At 39.5% G+C, this 18,249-nt stretch overlaps 1 long non-coding RNA gene across 2 annotated transcripts in view; it reads left to right on the top strand.

Annotated features, from left to right (window-relative positions):
- Positions 1 to 16,938, top strand: part of LOC134419071 (uncharacterized) — a 37,873-nt gene extending 20,935 nt beyond the window's left edge. The window contains exons 2-5 of one of the 2 annotated variants that reach the window (XR_010027966.1): positions 2,273 to 2,423; positions 2,929 to 3,008; positions 4,099 to 4,289; positions 16,844 to 16,938. This is a non-coding gene — a long non-coding RNA (uncharacterized LOC134419071). Of the gene's footprint in view, positions 1 to 2,272; positions 2,424 to 2,928; positions 3,009 to 4,075; positions 4,290 to 16,843 lie in introns of both variants that reach the window. The other variant, XR_010027967.1, reaches the window with a different exon arrangement.
- Positions 16,939 to 18,249: the final 1,311 nt, after the last annotated feature.

Raw genomic sequence — 18,249 nt, 5'->3', positions numbered from 1 at the left:
AAACCACACCAGAAGTCCTGGTGAGCATACTCACTGCCTGCCTCAGCAGCGAAGATAAGCAGTCCTCACAAGACAGACATCTTTGACTTTGTAAAGGAAAGGAATTGGAGGAAAGGAATTGGAGAAAATGAATGGACCCTTCTACAGGTGTTACGAAAATCCCACCCTTTTGTTTGCGGTGAAATTGTACTCGTGTATGCAGACACACACCTGGATGGCTGACCTGTCTCTTTCCTTGCTCATACCAAAGGCAATCCTCCTTTCCTGCAGCTTGTTCAGCAGGGAAATAGCCTGCTGTGTTTTGGCAGGAGGAGTCTCTTTTGAGGTGACACCTACAAAGTGACACCTGTCCAGCCTGTGGGCCGGTAACAAAATAATGTCCAGTCTGTCTGTGGAGTCCTGGGCTGTTAGGCAAAGAGAAAATACTTGGAAAATAAGTACAGGGAAAGAATTCCCCTTTTACTTCAACTGATAGGCTTCACAAGATCTCAGCTATATTTACAGGAAGGCCAAACAGATGGAGGCTGTCTCCCCAAACACGTGGTTGCTAAGGCAGTCTCCAGCTGAGGGTTCCAGGGACCCCCAGAGTCGCTGCAGAGGCAGGGCAGGAGGGGATGAGCATCTGTTCTCTCCTGCCGTCTGTGAGCAGCAAGGCTTTCACTTCCCACACTCAGCCAGAAGGTTCCTGTGTGATTGGAGCAGGGGAGATCTCTCACTTGACAAATCCTCTCAGCAGGGAAGTTCTCGGAGAGCAGCAGGCACTCCTGTGAGCAGTGACGAAGGGGAGAGTTGGGGGACTTGCACAGCACAGGGAAAGAGTAACCCAGGAAAAGGAGCACAGATCTGATTGAATCACTGCATCTGACCCAGATTACTGGACTCAAGGATTGGAGCAGGCCTTTTCTGCATCTTTCATGGTTAATTGTACTGTGTTCCCTGCATTGACACTGCACTATTATGTGCATTAACAAAACTTGGGCTGTGGTGGTGTTCACAGGGGTCCCAGGACAAGGAAAGAGATGAGAATCTTGACTCCATGTTTCAGAAGGTTGATTTATTATTTTATGGTATATATTCTATTAAAATAAAATGATATATTAAAACTATACTAAAAGAATAGACGAAAGGATTTCATCAAAAGGCTTGCAAAGAAAAGAATGGAATGATGACAAAATCTTGTGACTGACCAGAGAGTCCGAGCCAGCTGACTGTTATTGGCCATTAATTTAAAACAACCACATGAGACCAATCACAGATGCACCTGTTGCATTCCACAGCAGCAGATAATTATTGTTTGCATTTCATTTCTGAGGCCTCTCAGCTTCTCAGGGGAAAAGATCCTAATGAAAGGATTTTTCATAAAATATGTCCATGACACTAGGGCCTCCACTGGTAACACAAAAAGAGGCTTTGTTTTGGATGACCTGCTTATATCTGTCTTATATATACAAATATTTGCTTGAGCCCTGAATGAGATCTACAGGTTGTAACTGTATGATTTAAAACTTTTGTAAGAGGAGGGGGAAGCACCAGAAGTAGGCAGGGAATATGATTTAAAAGGCAGAGAAAAGGAAGAAATATGATGCTCTGTTTTCTTGTTAATTTTTAAGCAGGGAATAGGCACTGAAATACTGTGAAACTTGTATAATCTATACTGTTAGACTTGCAGTCATTAATAGTGATACTGGTATTTTTACTGACAAATGTATCCAAGTACATCAAGGAAAGAGTTAATCAGAAATGGGCCATGTGGGTGAGATGTTATTAGTAGTGACTTGCTCTCAAGTTTATATAGATCACCTGTAAAGTCATGCTGGAGCCAAGCATTTTTCCTTTCCTTTAGTCAAACTCATTTTTAACCATAAAATGAATATTCCAAATAACTCTGGTGTGTCAGCAGTTGAAAGCTTCTCTGGCATGGTTTAGCTTTTCAGTGAAATGTAAGTACTTCCCAATTACAAGGTTTCTGTAAATGCTTAGGTTAGGAATGGCCCAGCATCCTCTGAATTTTTATGGCCTTTAGTGGATTAAATTAATGGATTTAAATGTGAATATCCGTTCTGACTTGTGAAAACTGAAGAGTTTACAGAGGTGTGTATTGAGATGTAACAGTACCAGCCTTATGAATTGCAAATATTTTGCACTTCCCTGCAGAACACCAAAGAGCTGAATGTTATAGGTTTTCTCTCCTTTTTTTTAGCAGCATGCCATATAACACCGAACCACTGTTATCTAATTACCTTATTTCTCACTGTCTTGTTCCATTTGGAAGGAGCTTGAAAAAGATTGGTTGCTGAAGCAATCTGAAATCTGCAGCATCTCCCAGGATGGTACTGTGAGAACTCATTATGGCTCATGAAATGCTCACAGATTATGGTTTTCAATGCTACAGAAATAACTGCAAGGGGAAAACACACACAAAGGTATGTTGCTTTGAAGGGCTAAGGAAAAAAAATGAGACATCCCAGTGATCATTGTTTCTTTTGCTGAAGCATTTATATATTCAGTATTAAATGAAGTGGGTATCCAAAGGAGGAAGGGAATTTATCATCATTTAAATAAGGTGTACTTTATAGAATGGATGTACAGCCACAATGAAGTTCGGGCAGCAAAATAAGTAAGGTGCTAGAGAAAACAAGGAAAAAATCCTTTACTTTCACAGGAGTGTTGCATGCTGAACAAACAATACACCTGGAGCTATAAATAAAAGAGTGAAATTGTTTTCTGACCTTATTTAAAAACTTACTCTTTTATCTGATAAAAACCATTTTTACTAGATAACAAAAGGAGTCATCGGGCCAGGAGTGCCTTGGATTGTCTTCAGCAATTGCACTGATTCTCTCCTCTTCTCTTTAATCTCAGATTTTAGTTGGGATGGAGCTGACACTGTGGTGCCAGTGAATTTTCACATACACTTTTTTCTTTCAGTTCCCACCTTTATGAATGGATAAATATCTTTAGCTAGATATACTTGGGATCACCAGTTGCAAAGAGGAAAGAGAAACCAGGTACGTTTGTTTTGAAAATAGTCTTAAGTATAATCTTAGACCAAAGTATTTTCAGATACAAGACCTCTGTTCACTCTTTCCCCTTCCAAATCTTCCTTTTTATTTACTATATTTCTGATGTCCCCCATGCTGATATAGGTAGAGGAAAGCTCATAATTACAAGGATATAATTCTAAAGCTCATCTAGAACTTTTAAGCTAGGATAAAAATTCACAGAGAATCTGGTAAAGCAATGAGAGCAAAGGAAGTGTCTGTGGTCAGTATGAAATTATTTTGGTTTGTAAACACAAAAATTGGCTGTGAGAAGTTGCAAGAGAATCTAATGAGGCTGAAAGATCTAATACACTAGCAGATGAAATTCACTGTTGATTTGGGCAAAGTAATAGGAGAAAGGGGGAGGAGAGAGAAATAACCCTAACTAAACCAAAGAAAATTGTTCCGTAAATTACTTATTACCATTCAGGAAATATATCTTGGCATCTTGTGGGTAGCTCAAAAAAATGTCAACTCAATGTTCAGCGGTGGTCAAAAATGCAGATGGTGGGACAATTAATGGGAGGACTTCAATGGAAAAATGAGAAAATATCACTATGTCACTCCAAATTCACTGTATATTCAAGTTTTGTGTATTTTTTGGTTTTATCTAAAGAAGGTTGGAAATGATAAAAAACACCTAACAGTTGCCAAAGGGAGGTTGAACAGAAAGAAGTATATAAAACCATAGACACCATACAGAAAGACAGTAAGGAACAACAGTTTGTTATTTCTCAAGGATTGATACCTGTAGGGCAGCAATTGAATTGATCACATATGGTCTATAGGACATGCAAGAAAGAAAATTGTTACCCAGCAGCAGCACCACAGTGCTACCCCATGATGTGGACCTTTAAAACTAACAAAAGCCCAAGGACACATTCATGAAAAAAACCCCAAATCATTAAAGAGAAGGATGCAGATACAAACTTTGGTTTAGGAAGTCTCTGAGATGTGTTTTGCCAGAAGGTGGGAGTATGCAGTGGGGAATACTTCATGGTGCTATTCCCTGTTCATTTCTTGTTTTCTCTAAGCCTCTGCTGTTGCTTCCTGTCAGAAACCTGTAACTGGGCAAGAAATGTGTCCTGTTCATCCTGTGATTTTGAAAGAAAGCTAGGAGACAGTTTTAATCAACATTTTTGAGCGATTTGGCTTCCTGCTCACCTAGGAGCCCAGAGGAGGTCCTTGCTGCTGTTCCCTGTTTGCTCAGGGGCTCCGGTTTCATCGGGAAGGAGCCTCAGGTAGGAGGTGAGGTGAGATTCCCCTCTGATCTCAGCTCAGAGCCTGTTCTAGGGCTGGCTGGGTGGTTTAGCGCCCCATAACCAGAAACAAATGGTGTTGCTGGGGTCTGACACCTCCTTAGACGAAAGCTGGGGATGCTGTGCTGCTCCCGGCCCGGGGATGGGTCTGAAGGGCACGACCAGAGCAGGGACAGCGGGGCCTGGATGCTGCTGAGGGTGGGGGCTCTGGCGGATTGGCTCAGGGAGAGGAAATCGGCCTCAGGTCGGGAACAAACACTGCACTGTGATTGTTGCAGTCACTTTTCACACTTTGCTTTGGAAAAGGAGAGCTTTCACCCAGGAATGTTTTCAGGTGCAGGACAACAATTGTGAATATTTTCTGGTCAAGAGTGGGACAGTGCAGCTAATGGGCTAAGATGAGGCATGAGAGGGGATTATATGCAACACTGCTTTGCCCAGAGGGTATTAAAATTGCTGTCTTCAAGGCCAGAGAGAAAAAAAAGGATTGTTAAAACATGAAAAAAATGACAAAAGTGTAAGGATTTCCTGAGAGATGAAGTACATTATCTCATAGGATATTCCACATGGGGGAATAATAAACCTGTAATTCCCACTCATGTTAAGTTAAAAATACATGTTATAAGTGGCATCATAATTTCTTTGCATGGAAAAATATTGAAGAGTTATTTAATGATAAATTTCTAGATAAATAGCACCTTAAAGAAAAAAAAATCTGTCATTTTATTTCGTTAAGAAGTTAAAACCAAAGGCAATTCCGTCCCTTTGAGTTTGATATTCTCTCCATGTGTTTTGCAAATAATGATTTTGCAAATAATGTTCATTTATGAATTTTTATAATTGAAGATTGGTTTGTCATACTCAGCCAGATGCACTTAGTGCTTAGTTCATAAAAAAAAAAAGGAAGGCTGAAATAATTGCTTAGACATGAAGAGATTTTACTGTGCTTATTTGTTTACTATGAGGTCTTGGAACAGCAACACAGATGTTGAAACAAATAGCTCCTATTTCAGCTCTGTCTGTTCTCACATTGAGTTTCAACTCGTCATTGAATAGATTAGCTCAGCTCAGCATTTAAAGTTTTTTGAAACAACTTCTCAGTTCTTTGAATACTAACATTTCCTAATCTCTAGACATCAGCAGATTAATGACCCACTAATTAATTAAAAGACCCTTTGCTGTTATATCAATATTCCTCATCAAAGAAGAAGTATTTCCATTAAGAGGAGCCCTAAAGGCTGATTTTGAATATTTGTTCCCTTGAAGAAATGGCACTTACTCTGCTTGCTTTGGTCTGGACCAATTCTATACATCCATGAATTATCACCAGCTGTAAAACCCTGGGAGTCAAATCTCAGAGTGGAACAGGATATTCTGATTCACTGATATTTACATGAAAGATCAAAGACATCCTGCTGAGAATGGAGCACATGGAGCTTTTATGAGCCACAGGCAACTTGGCTTCATGGTTTGTCAAACTTCTTTCAATTTTTGTAATTTTTGCTGTAAATGGTAAATGCACACTTTTTGCAAGTATGTTTTGTTTGTTTGTTTGTTTTTTGTCTATAAAAACCTTCTCAGAGAGAGCAGGATCTCCAACTGCGGAGTAATGCAGTCAGTAGCAATGCAGCCTCCACCATTTCATATTCTGCACACAGACTTTGTAGCATTCCTGGTTTTTCAGCACTAATAATCTCCAAAGAGAGGAAAAGCTTAGGCATCACCTATTTATTCATTCATTTTCATTCATTTCATTGCTGATGCTGCCAGAGGAATTTATTTTTAGTGGCACTTTGCTAATTGTTTCCAGAATGTGGAGTGATGCAAGTATGTTCACTTACAACCATGGCAGGACCATCAAACCCCACCATGGAGCTACAGACAGGTAAAATTTGGTGAGCATTGAGAGTCACAGAGTTAAAAACTGCATTCAAATATGGTGAAAGAAATGTACTGGGGAGCCATTTTCAGAGGTGGCAAGTGACAGTGAAGATAAACAGAACTGAAGTTTTGTGTTAAGCAAAGAAATTTGGTGTATTTCCATTATTTTGTTAAGATTTAGGCTTAAATCCTAGCAAAGAATTCTTACACCACATATATGGAGGCAAATTCATTAAAAGCATGATACCAAAATAGGTAGATAATTATTACATAGTGATTTCTGAAAATGATCGCCATTTAACTAATCAAGCAATATTTTAGATATCACAATGGGCGTCAGCTCTGTTGCTGGGTAAAAGTAACCAATTTCTTTCACAGAGCGGAATAATTGTCACTAAGAGCAGAGGAGGTTCTTCCTTAATCCAAAAGAATATAATGTTAAAGCAGTATAATTATATGGGGGTTGTTAGGTATAGGGTAAAGGAATGATTAAGAAAGATGCTCTGTACAGAACAAAAGTGATGAAGAAAGCAGCCAGGCACTAACGTACTGTACTGCTTTAAAGGAGATTTAATTCCTGCTTTATGGTTTGTCTCATTTGTGCTCACTTTGGAGAGCCAAGAGAATGCAATTATTTTCCTGTAGCCACCAAGTACACAACTCATACTGTGAGGTGTAGTACACCACCATAATTGTGCTAAATTATTTGAAAAGGGTGATTATTCAATATATGCTTTTTAGTATCCATATTTTGAAAGCTACAAGGAGAGGCCTCTCCAGGGGTGATTTCTCCTCTGCCAGCAGGTACAAGAGCCAGGAATGCTGCCAGCAAAGTTGAAGGCTCAGGCTGGCACCCCAGTGCAGGTCAGGGCAATCAGGATGTCTGATCCCTTCCAGCATGGGCGATTGCACTGCCTTTGTTCTCTGTGCTGTCAGTTTTCAGTAAAGTGCTACTGGTGTCACAAACTGAGCTTAAGGTCTGGAGAGCAATTGTCACAGCACATCTCACTCTGTATGAAAATTATTCCTCTTGTTTTTCAGTTCCCCCTATTCTGGGTCTGCATGACTAGATCAAATATAACTTTAAGGGGAATGTACATAATTCATCAAAGCAAAAAAATGTTTTAATATTAATTTCATACATTAATTTTTATGTACAATAATAAGAATGTGAGCATTGTAGTTCATTTTTACATGTCAAAACTCTGTTTTCAGAGTTTAGACAATCCACTGGAAGAAGAAAATGTCATTAAATTTTGATTTCTGTACATCTCTCTGCTTTAATATGTTGACATTTCACTGTGTCTCACTTCAGTAACCCCTTAATCAAGGTATATATAATGATTTTAATTATTTGCACAGAACCATCTTGGTATCCATGGCACCATTTCTCTGCTCTTTTCCAGAATCCTTCCGACTGCTTTTTGTTTCAGGTGATGTAGCTCCTACAAGTCTGCCCTGTGTTTTATGTGCTGCTGCACTGGGGAGCTGCTAGCATCCAACTTCATGGTGTTTAACTTGTGTGTGAATGCTAAAATTGTATTTTCTGCTCTCACCTCATGCTGAAAATTCAGAGCACCTCACCTGTGAGCATGAAGAATATAAAGCAGTTTTATCTTTCCTTTTGGTTATTCTTCCACAATATGCAGATGCTCATCAATTTAATCTCATCTCATAATCTTCCATTTGCATTTCTAACTGTAATAGGTTGTCCTACATTATTTAGGGGCTTGCAACACTGGGTTTCTTCTCAAGCATGATTTTATGTCTTTTCTAATATTTTCACCTGATATACAACTGATGAGAAGCTGAAAGTTTCATGTTCTTGGCTGTAAGTATTTTGCAAATACTCTGACAGAACAGGTAAAAATGTTGTCACCTAGCAACTAATAGCATTTTTTTCCAATATATTTTTATGTGTATATATATATATATTTTTTTTTTTTCTTCTGGAATTGCCTGTATGATTTTCCCCCTTTATTTTCACTTGCATTTTTTAAAGAAAATCAGAATGTGTTCTTAGGATTTTAAGAAATGGAAATTCTTCTGGCTGTTAAATTATAGTACCAAGAAATATCCTGCAGGTTATTACAGTCAACAAATCAACATCTGTATTCTCCTGGTTTCTTTGAAAATGATGACTATGAAAAAATCCTAATAAACATGCATTTTTCCTATGCAATATGTGGGGCTGGGAGGAAACTGAGTTGCCCTTCTTTTGTAGTGCTCTGTGCCAGGGAACAATTTTAGGGGCAGAGAATTGTCCAGTGCAGGATCAGTATGTTTATTATTGTTCTGGAAACAGCAGGGAATAAAAATCGGGTAGGAAAAAGATTTCCCAAAACCATAACTGCTTATATTATTCTCTAAGAAGATCCAGCAGAATATGCACTATTTTTCTTCATCATTAACGTCAAAGAATTTTATGTCAATTCCCAATTACCCAGTTTAGGAGCACAGGCAGAAAGAGCAGACATCACTCCAGGGGAAACCTGTCACTCTGCTCTTGCGTTCTTGAAGCAGTCAGATTCTTCAGAGGAAGGCACAAGAAAACCTGTCTGGCCAATTTTTAATTAAATACCTACTTTAAAATGTTTCTTTTTCCCCAGTCCTAAATGATGCATTTCTCTGTATATCTAAATCTTTTGTTTGTTTGTTTGTTTGTTGTTTCTAATCTTAACTAGGCCACTGCTGTCTTTGTTCCATAAATCCAACTGCTTTTTTTGAGTTGTGGTAATGATCCACATAGGACTAGTCTGATTTTAAAAAATATTTCTTTCAATTCCCCAAATTAACTACATTTTCAGTCACTTTTTAATAACTTAGTAGGAGACATGAGTGTCTGCTTTAAAAATTGGAAGTACCTGATTCACCTTGTCACTGTCTGTAATGTTTATTACTTCTCTCTGACAAGTGTCTTTTTAATGTCTTCTATAGGCACCATTTTTGTATATTTTCCACCACTTCCACTGAAACTTTTTAAAGATAATAAGTGATTAGAACTGGACACATGATTATGAATGAAGCTGTATGAAGGGCTTAAATAAAGTAATAATAAAGGAGTAAGTTATCCATAGGTATGTGCATATAGGTATATATTACCCACATCACCCAACACCTGTTAATGATGGGGTTCACTGGCTTTGCACAAGGATGCTTTGCTGTTCTTGAGATCATTTTAGTCTGTTTGGACTCATCCTACAACTTTATATCATTCTTCTCCATATAGATTACTGGGCACTTTCTGTGCGTTACATCTGTTGTTTTGGGCTGAGGAAGGAGCGTTTCTGTTTCCTTCTTTGGCCCACACTGTGCTAAATGATTTTCAGTTGAGGAAATATTTTCCATTTCATTTTTCCCCTTATCTTGATCATTAATAAATGCATTACATGGGATTAATTTACTATTAAAACCTTTTTTCTGTGATGAGGAGCAGTGCCTTTTTCTTACTGCTTTTTATAACTTTTAACTGATTTGTATTCTGTGATAGATGAGAGATTTCACTTTTTTGTTTGCTTACTAGGATTTTTTTTTGCTGTACAGTTTTATTTAAGCCTTTCATTTTCTTCTCTGGCATTTTTTTTCCTCCAAAATATGTTAAGAAAAATCCCAACAGAGCAACAGGGAATGTTCTCAAGGTTTCCCTTGCCTTTGGCCTTTTAAAGCGTTTGAACTCTGGTCTGTGCCTGGTTGCATTATCTGGATATTCTCCTGAATTATGCCCAGATCTGACCAGCTCTGCAGGCAGCACAGGGGTTACGGGGCAGGGCTGCAAAGGGCTCTGTGGGATGGAGGTGCAGCTGTGCTTCTCCCCATGTACAGAAGGCAGAGATCTGCAGTATTTGTTTGCAGTCACCAGGAGCTGCAGTATGTAGCTGCTGCTGTTTGCCAGTCCCATCTGCAGTCTCATATTCTACCTTCTGGAGGGAGAGCTATTCATCACTGTGTTCCTTTCCTAATATAATTTATAAGCCCTAAACATGCCACAGTTCCAGGTTAAATATCTGTCAACTTTTAAAAGAAATTCAGCATACAAATAAACAGCAGGACATGGCTCATTAGTAAATGTTAGTGAGGCAAAGCAACTCTTTTAAACTCCTTTTTTTTAATTGAGAAAATTGTTGCAGCATACAGATGGGCATTAAATCAATTTGATAGACCCCTATATAATCCCTGAGTAGACTAGTGCTGTATGGCTAGACTTGTTGCACTTCACTGAGGAGTTTAGGCCATTTGTGCTGCTTTACTCCTTCTTATGTGGGTCAAAGTTAGTCCAAAGTCAAATCCTGACTGCTGTTTGGTGTTGTTTGTTTTAGCCTCCCACTTGTGCTAGTGCAGGCTGCAACATCCCTTTTTCAGACTATTTTAGATCAGTCTGCAGCTAGCACAGCTTGTGTCTGTAGCTGAACAGATGTGTTTCAACAGGATGGAAACTCTGCAGAATGATCCCAAAATTCTAGGTTTTATGCAGCTCTTCTCACTGCTGGTTTTTCACTGTACCATCTGTATTGCCATCGTGCAGGAGTCAATGGGGCATTAAGAACTTGCTGATGCTGCTCATTCTGGTTGGAGCAGACACAGAGCTGCCACTTTGCATTTTGCTGACATTGTCACCCTTAATCAAAGGAACAATATGGATTTCTGGGACAGTTTTTGGAGTTGATGCACAGGGGGGAACTGTGTGTGTGCACCCAGGAAAGGGAGGGAACCTGGACTCACAGTCTTAGAAATAAGCAACAGCTGTAAGTCTGCTCTGCTCCTTCTGATCCTGGTGCTTTCCCTTCTGCAAGGTGGAGTAAGAAACTCCAGCTGTGTACATCTGTGCTGCGCCCCCAGCTGCTTTAGAGAGCAGGATTTTACTTAATTTTTTCTTCATATCTCCTAGTTGTTAATAACATAAGCAAACTTTCCCCCCAGCCCCAACAGACCCCAACAAACCAATGGGCAAAAAATCCAATCACCCTCTCACATCTTTGTAAAAGAAGAGACCAGGACCAGCTTTTGAGGCATTGCTTTAGAATTCAGCCTCATGAAAGCCTGACTAGAGTTCATGCATCTGCTTTTTGATGTGTTTGCCTCCTTGCCTGCAGTGGGGTGGAAGGATCATGGTCCTGCTGAGTGGCACAATCCATCTGTAATGGGCTGAAATGCTGTTGCTAAGCAGTGATATTTCCTTTTCCCCTGCCTGCCCTGTTTAAGTGAGTTAGGAAGCATGATGCAGCCTTGCTGTTTTCATCTGATATTAACAGACTGATGGAGAGTCCTGCCTGAGCCTCACTTCTTTCTGTGCCAGTTGGCTCAAGCCAAAAGTGCACATCCCTCTCACCTGCCCATGCTGAGAGCCTTTTTGGTCCTCTCTTAACAATGGAAAGAAATGAACAGAGTAGCAAATTCTGCTCCTTTGTTTCAGATGCTTCAGGTTACCCCCAGAACAGTGTGACTGCAAGACAGTGCAGAATTTAATTAAATGACTTGGAGACACTCACTGGAGTGTTGTTGCCTTTTCCTGTGCTCTGGATTTATCCCATTCCTGTGCACATATCAAAATACAGCACTTCTGTCTTTTCATTGCTGCCTGAGACCAATAAAACAATCTTGTCCCTGAAGATAATGAAGCACCTCTCAGAAGTAAAAAAAGAAAAAAAAAAAAAAAAAAAGGACCACCCAATATCAGTTGTGTACATTGCTGATTGCCAGCAGAGCTGTGAGTGTGTGCTAGGTGGAATCACACTGGTACCTCAGGGAAAATAGCACCATGGGCACAGGTGGGGCTGAGTCCCCAAAAAAGCCAACAGAACAACCTAAGGGTCCTGTTTTCCTCATTTCTATAATTTGTTTGGTTGGAGTTGGCCTTGATGATTCTTGTGGGTCCCTTTCAAGTCAGAATATCCTGTGATGTCTGATATATTTGACTTTGTTGGGGCTGCAGGTGACAACATGTTTCTGCTGCTTTCAGTTTCACATACTCCCTCTCAGTGATAAGAGATGCCTACTGAGGTATTGATTGTCCTGGTACATTTTTACATTAGAAAATAATGCATCAAATTCATTCTGAAAAACACAGAATACAAAAGGAATAGTTTGCTTTGACCAGAGCTGCTGAGAAAATATTCATATTCTTTATAACATGTTGATTTGTTTGAAACATATATTTTTTTTTACAAAATGTGTTAGTTTAATCCTTAAAATTCAGAGTTAGTTCTGATTTAAGATATCTCTTTAATGATTGATATTATAAGAGGATTTCTTCTCTACAAGGAGATAATCTGTAGGCTGAGCTTTGTTGTTGTGTAGAGTAATTCCTAGACACCCCACACCACACAGGTGGTGTGGAAGCTATTAAGCCCTTAACATGTTTTATTTACTCTTAATCTAAGTCCAAAAACAAAAATGTAAATTATCATATATTTTAAATTAAATTTATTTTTGAAGTTCTGGAATACAGCACAATTGGAAGTGTCATTTTAGCGTAACTTGTGGACAGCTGAACAGTACAGCTTGTGGCAAATTGATCCCTCACAGAATTTTCCTTTCCTGAAAAGGAAATAATCTATAAATCTCAGTGAAGGCCAAATCCCATTTGGGCTGGCTGAGAATTATATCAGCCTGTGGTCATCTCAGCTTGAGAGGATTCTGCTCAGGTGAGCTGGTGGTGGTAGCAGTGTGACCTGCTTATGATATTATCAAATATCCTGACTCTTGCATGATTTAAAATCTCAGATTTCGGAACTGGGAATATATCAGCATATTTTCATTCCTGTAAAACATCTGAAGAAATAAGTGAAAGTAAACACAGACATTAAATTAACATGATTTTGATGCTAAGGTAGCAAATTTCAGATCTCTGTGGGAATACTGCTCCACATGTAGCACAATTCACAAGTATTAAAGAAATCATTTTATGCAGTCATTTAGCAACATGAGCATTACAGAGAGCTGAGATGAGTGAGTGGTTTAGCAAGAAATTAATATTCAACATGAAGACACTGACAGCTCTGTGACAGCTGGAATTTAGAGGGAATCATATTCATGAGCTGTGCTGTGTACTGGGGAGGCACAACAACAGCAGGAGACACAACTTCTCTTTATCTGTTCCTCTCTTCCATCCAGGTGCTCTCACCTTTTGCCATATCATTTAACCACTTGTCAGGGCTTTACTGAAGTAATAAAATGTGCTTAGCACTGATGAGTTTTAACAAACAAATGGTCATGTCATTGAATGTGGTGCCTTGGCCAGGGGAATGGACTTGGGAAAGATGTTTAGGTATTCACACAGCAACTGTGCAAAAGAAGTGGCTGATATTTCAGGGTGTTGCTTTCTTTAAAAACAGAATTTATGTGTCATTCTATGTACGTACTCTAATTGGAGAGAAGTCTACAAAGACTAAATTTCACAGAATTTGTGAGGAAGAAGCAGGAGAAAAAGAATATAGAGATGGCCTTAATGATCCCAACCAGAGCAGAAAATACACATTGTGCCTCTGACCAGCATGAAGAATTGCCTGGGGATTGTTAATGTGTTTTCTGGAAATAGACAAGTCCAATGTACCGTGGTCAGGTATATTTTATCTTCTCATTTTTATAGCTTGGGTGCAGACACTTAGTGGTTTGTCTCCAGATTCAGGAAGAAATTCTGTCAGACTGGTGACTAAGGGGCTGGAGGCAGGATTGTCCATGGTATCAGTTTGATGTTGCCACGTTGAAACATCATTTAAACCATCATACCATGGTTTAAAGTCACCCTGAGATTACGTGTACTTATTCAGTTCACCTGATTGTGAAAACTTCCAGGATGAAATTACAGCAGCATTATGAAAGGCCTGGTTTTAGTCACAGATGGAGGACAATGGGTCCTGAAAATTGGATGGCAACATCTGAGCAAGGCAAGTCTTCTGAACAGTCTCTGTGTTGCTGCATCTCAGGTCATAACTGATAGAAATACCAATTGTTTATTTACTGAATTATAGTGAATATCTGACTCCAGATAAAATTCTTTCCTGAGTCATTGCAATCTACCTGAGCTTTTTACTCCATAAAATGACCTGGACATTATCAATAAATGCCACTATTTGCATTATTGCTTCCATAGATGAATATTATATGACTTCTACATCTAGTTAACAAATGTGACATTTACAAGGCAGAAAAGGACAGAAAAGAGATTGTGAGGAACAGCACTTGATGAGAAGGATCTGATTTTTATAATCTCCTTTTTGTTACACTTGTATTATTGTCTGTTACAAGTCAGCAGACATCACTGTTGGGTAAATGCTATAATACAGCCTGATGTGGCTCTATCTGTGAATGTTTCTTTGCTGCCATTCTCCTTAGCACAGCAGATTTTGTTTCACAGGTTACAATAAAACTCTGGAACTAAAATTGCAACTGGAAATAAACTTAGCAGGACAAATTGCTTTCCACTTGTTAATTTCCAGTCTTGAAATGGTGGTAGGTAGAGCCTAGCACAGATGTGGTGCAACTGTGGAGGATAAATGGAGTATGAATAGAAGGTAGGGCCTGGTTTTGATTAGATTTGTACTTCTTTAAATCCAGAACATTTCCTCTCTTTTGGCTGGAGGAAGACTAAAATCTGTCTGGTATTGTGTTCTTTAATCAGGTATTCCAGACAGGTAATTGGAAACTTCCTTGACAGGCACAGTAGCCAGACTTCTTATTTGCATGCTGAGACAATTTTTCAAAACACTCTATTATTAAAATAAAAATATGGTGAATAAGGCACTAAGGAAGATGAGCCCTAGTCAGGCACCTAAAGGGTATAATATCTTCAGATGATATCATGTGGATTATTAGGCAGGAATATTTGGAAGAAGTGGGAAATTGCTTAGAAGGCTCTGTTTCCCACTAGTAGTAATACCACTGAAGACAGAAAGAAAACTGCTGAAGAAAAAATGGCATTCTGCCATTTCCTTAAAGGATAACCAGGTTGCCCATGTTGTAAATGTCATTCCTAATTAACTTTGAGTTCTCTGAAGGTACATTATTGTAACATGATTTCATCATGCTATGGTCTACCAAAATCAAACCCTTTTATAAAGGAGTATATAAAAGAGAGGTGGGTGCATATTGTGTGGGGGAAAGCTTTGAGGAAAAACAAGTCTGTTTTTTGTTGTCTTAATAACAAAATGATATTGAGATGTGTATTAAAACACTCATCCTCTGGATTTCATCTTTAAATTTATTAATTAGTGCTAATATCATTTGAATAAACTCCCTTAACTGGATTTTCACTGTGTTCCAGAAACAAGGAACCATCCAGTCAGCTTTTGTGAGGGAGTTTTAAGCCAAATCCTCTGCTTTTGTATTTCTGATTACACCACTGGGAGTGTTCAATTCGTGTCTATGTACTCTCTTTAGGAAACTACATAAAAATTAGCAGAGATCTCTGCATTACAGGGATAAACCTATTAGGCTTCTTCCTACTAAATATGACTATCATGCCTAATCCCTCCCAGGGGGTCAAGGATAAAATGGTTCATTCATTTTGAAGGTCTATTTGTTCAGGATAGTTGGGTAGAGGATTGCAATATCATCACTTCAAAAGATGTTTGGACAAACACAGCAGGCAAAGCTGTCCTGGGTGCGTCTTCTTGCTCTGGGGTGAAGGGCAGTGGCTGGTGAACTCAGGAGGGAAATAGATACCTTCAACAGGATAGGAAAATTTTGCTGTTACTTCCTCATTGGTATTTTGTATCTCTCTCGTACACAGGGATCTCTATTCCCCTGTGGACAGGTAAGAGTGTGGAAAACACTCACCTGGTCTGCATCAGCACTGTGCTTTGGGTTTATGCTGTGCTTCCTGACTGTGTGAAATCTGCTTGGATGGTCTGGGAATCAGGGAGTTTTCCTCTGTTAACAAGCTGGGTTTAACACAGGTCTCTGTAGTCTGGTGTGCTCACCTGCAGCTGCAGTGGGGCTCTGGACACCTCACCAGCTTCCAGTCCTCCCACCATTAATCAGCATGGAGCACTTACAGGGCTCTTCTTCTGTGACCTTCTGATAAACCTGACAAGACCTAAAAAACTAAGGAATGAAAGGACCAAATCTGAAATTATCTCTTCTTGGGACCTAGGGGATTCAGCAATTTCATCACTCCCACCTTCCTGATTTTAATTAATATATTTTCATGGCAAATTTGTGTAGCACTGTCTCCTTTGGCGCAGGAGAGAAGGCTTTGGGGTGACCTAGATGAGGCCTTCCAGTACCTGAAGGGAGCTTGGTGAAAAGATGGATCAAGACTACTTTCAAGCAAAGATGGTGACAGGACAAGGGGAAATGGGTTTAAATGGAAAGAAACTAGGTTTAGATTAGATATTAGGGAAAAAAGTCCTTTAAGGGTGGTGAGTCACTGACTCAGGCTGCCCAGGGAAGTTGTGGATGCCCCATCCCTGGAAGTGTTCAAGGTGAGGCTGGGTGGGGCTTTGAGCCACTGGGTCCATTTGGAGGTGTCCCTGCCCACAGCAGGGAGATTGGAATTAGGTGACCTTCAAGGTCTCTGTCCCACCCAAACCATTCTTTGATTCTGTGATTCTATGAAAGGCTCCTGGTAGCCACTTAGCAGGTCTTAATGAAATGTAAGGACTGATCTACAGAGAAAATCTACCCAGGCTTTTGATCAGCATTTTAACCACTCTTGTTTTTCAGATGCTGAATCCCTTCTCTAATTACAAGTCATGTGAGAAATTCTCAGCTGGTAAGATTGTGAAGAGCCTGTCAGCTTGTTAGCGGAACCATTCAAGGCAAGACATTCCCTTAAACCTGATCCAAGTTTAGCAACTTATTGTCAGTTGATTCTGTATGTCTATGTCTTCAAAATCCTTTTTTTTTGTCTTGAATTGCTTATTTTGAACTTGGATTTTGCTTGTTTCATGACCTATCTTGAGTTAAAGACAATTTCAGATAACTTAGCTTCCACGGATCTGATGTCACCTAAAATCAACACTGAAGATACTAGCAAGGGCTTAAATCCCCTGATTATTGCAAATATTCAAAATGTGTGAACCTGTGTAAGTGGCAGGTCCTTAGAGTTCTCCAGTGGTTGCTATTCATTAGTCAGAGATTTCTTTGACAGACCACAAAGCAGTGGGGCCTGAAAAAGCTGCTGTTTCTCATGTTCCCCTCCAGCAGTGGTAGGATATGTTCAGAGGTAGGATATGAGATGTGAGCTGCTGCTTTTGGGAAGCCTGAGCTGCCTCTGAGCTTTGCATGGATGGCCCTGTCCTGTGCATGGCACCACCAGCCATGGGTGAATTGTGTCTGCTGGCCCCAACAAATCCTTGTCACAGCCATCACTGTCACTGAGAGACTGCATGCAAGCTTCAAGATATGAAACTCATATCTGTTTCTTCTTTTGAGGACAGGGATTGCCCAGACAAGTGAGGACTCAAAAAACTCTCTAGCTTTTATGTACGGTATTATCATATGGATTTCTGCTGTGATTTAATATGAAAAAGCAAATTGAGCCATGAAAGGATGAGGGAGAGGGAATTTAAAAACTGCAGCAGGAAGGAAAATGTTTCCCTTTTCTATTTGTGCCTGTCTGTCTAACAAATCTCCTTCCCAAGCAACTCTACATAAAGCAAGTTGCACATTCTACCCATGGCTCAGCAGGACACTTCTGCAGCTGTTGGCATTTAGTAGGCAGCTGCTTGATTTTATAATTTCCAGCAGCCTGCTTCAAAGACTCTTGCTGCAGAAAGAGATATGGGAAGTCATTAGCCAGCTTTTATTCTTCGAAGTACAATGCAGAGGACAGAGCTGCCTGGGGTTGTAATGACAGGGGTTAGATATGTTCCAGACCTATAGTGACATCAGCTCTAAAAGTTATATTACATTATAAAAATATACATACATTTTAAAATATATTACGTTATAAAAAGATATTACATGCTTGATCTCTGGGTTTAAGAAGACAAAGTGTATTTTTTTTTTCTTTTAGACTTAGATTTTAATGCTACAGCCATACTCATGACTTCCCAAAACAGAGGGTCAGTTATCAGCAAGGGTTCTTTGATAATTTGTTGTTCACTTGTGTGTTCTTATCTTGAATA

Source organism: Melospiza melodia, chromosome 5 (genome assembly GCF_035770615.1).
Source record: "Melospiza melodia melodia isolate bMelMel2 chromosome 5, bMelMel2.pri, whole genome shotgun sequence".
In the NCBI taxonomy this organism is placed as follows: domain Eukaryota; kingdom Metazoa; phylum Chordata; class Aves; order Passeriformes; family Passerellidae; genus Melospiza; species Melospiza melodia.
Note: the sequence above shows the minus strand (reverse complement) of the source record. Positions and strands in the feature narration are given on the sequence as shown.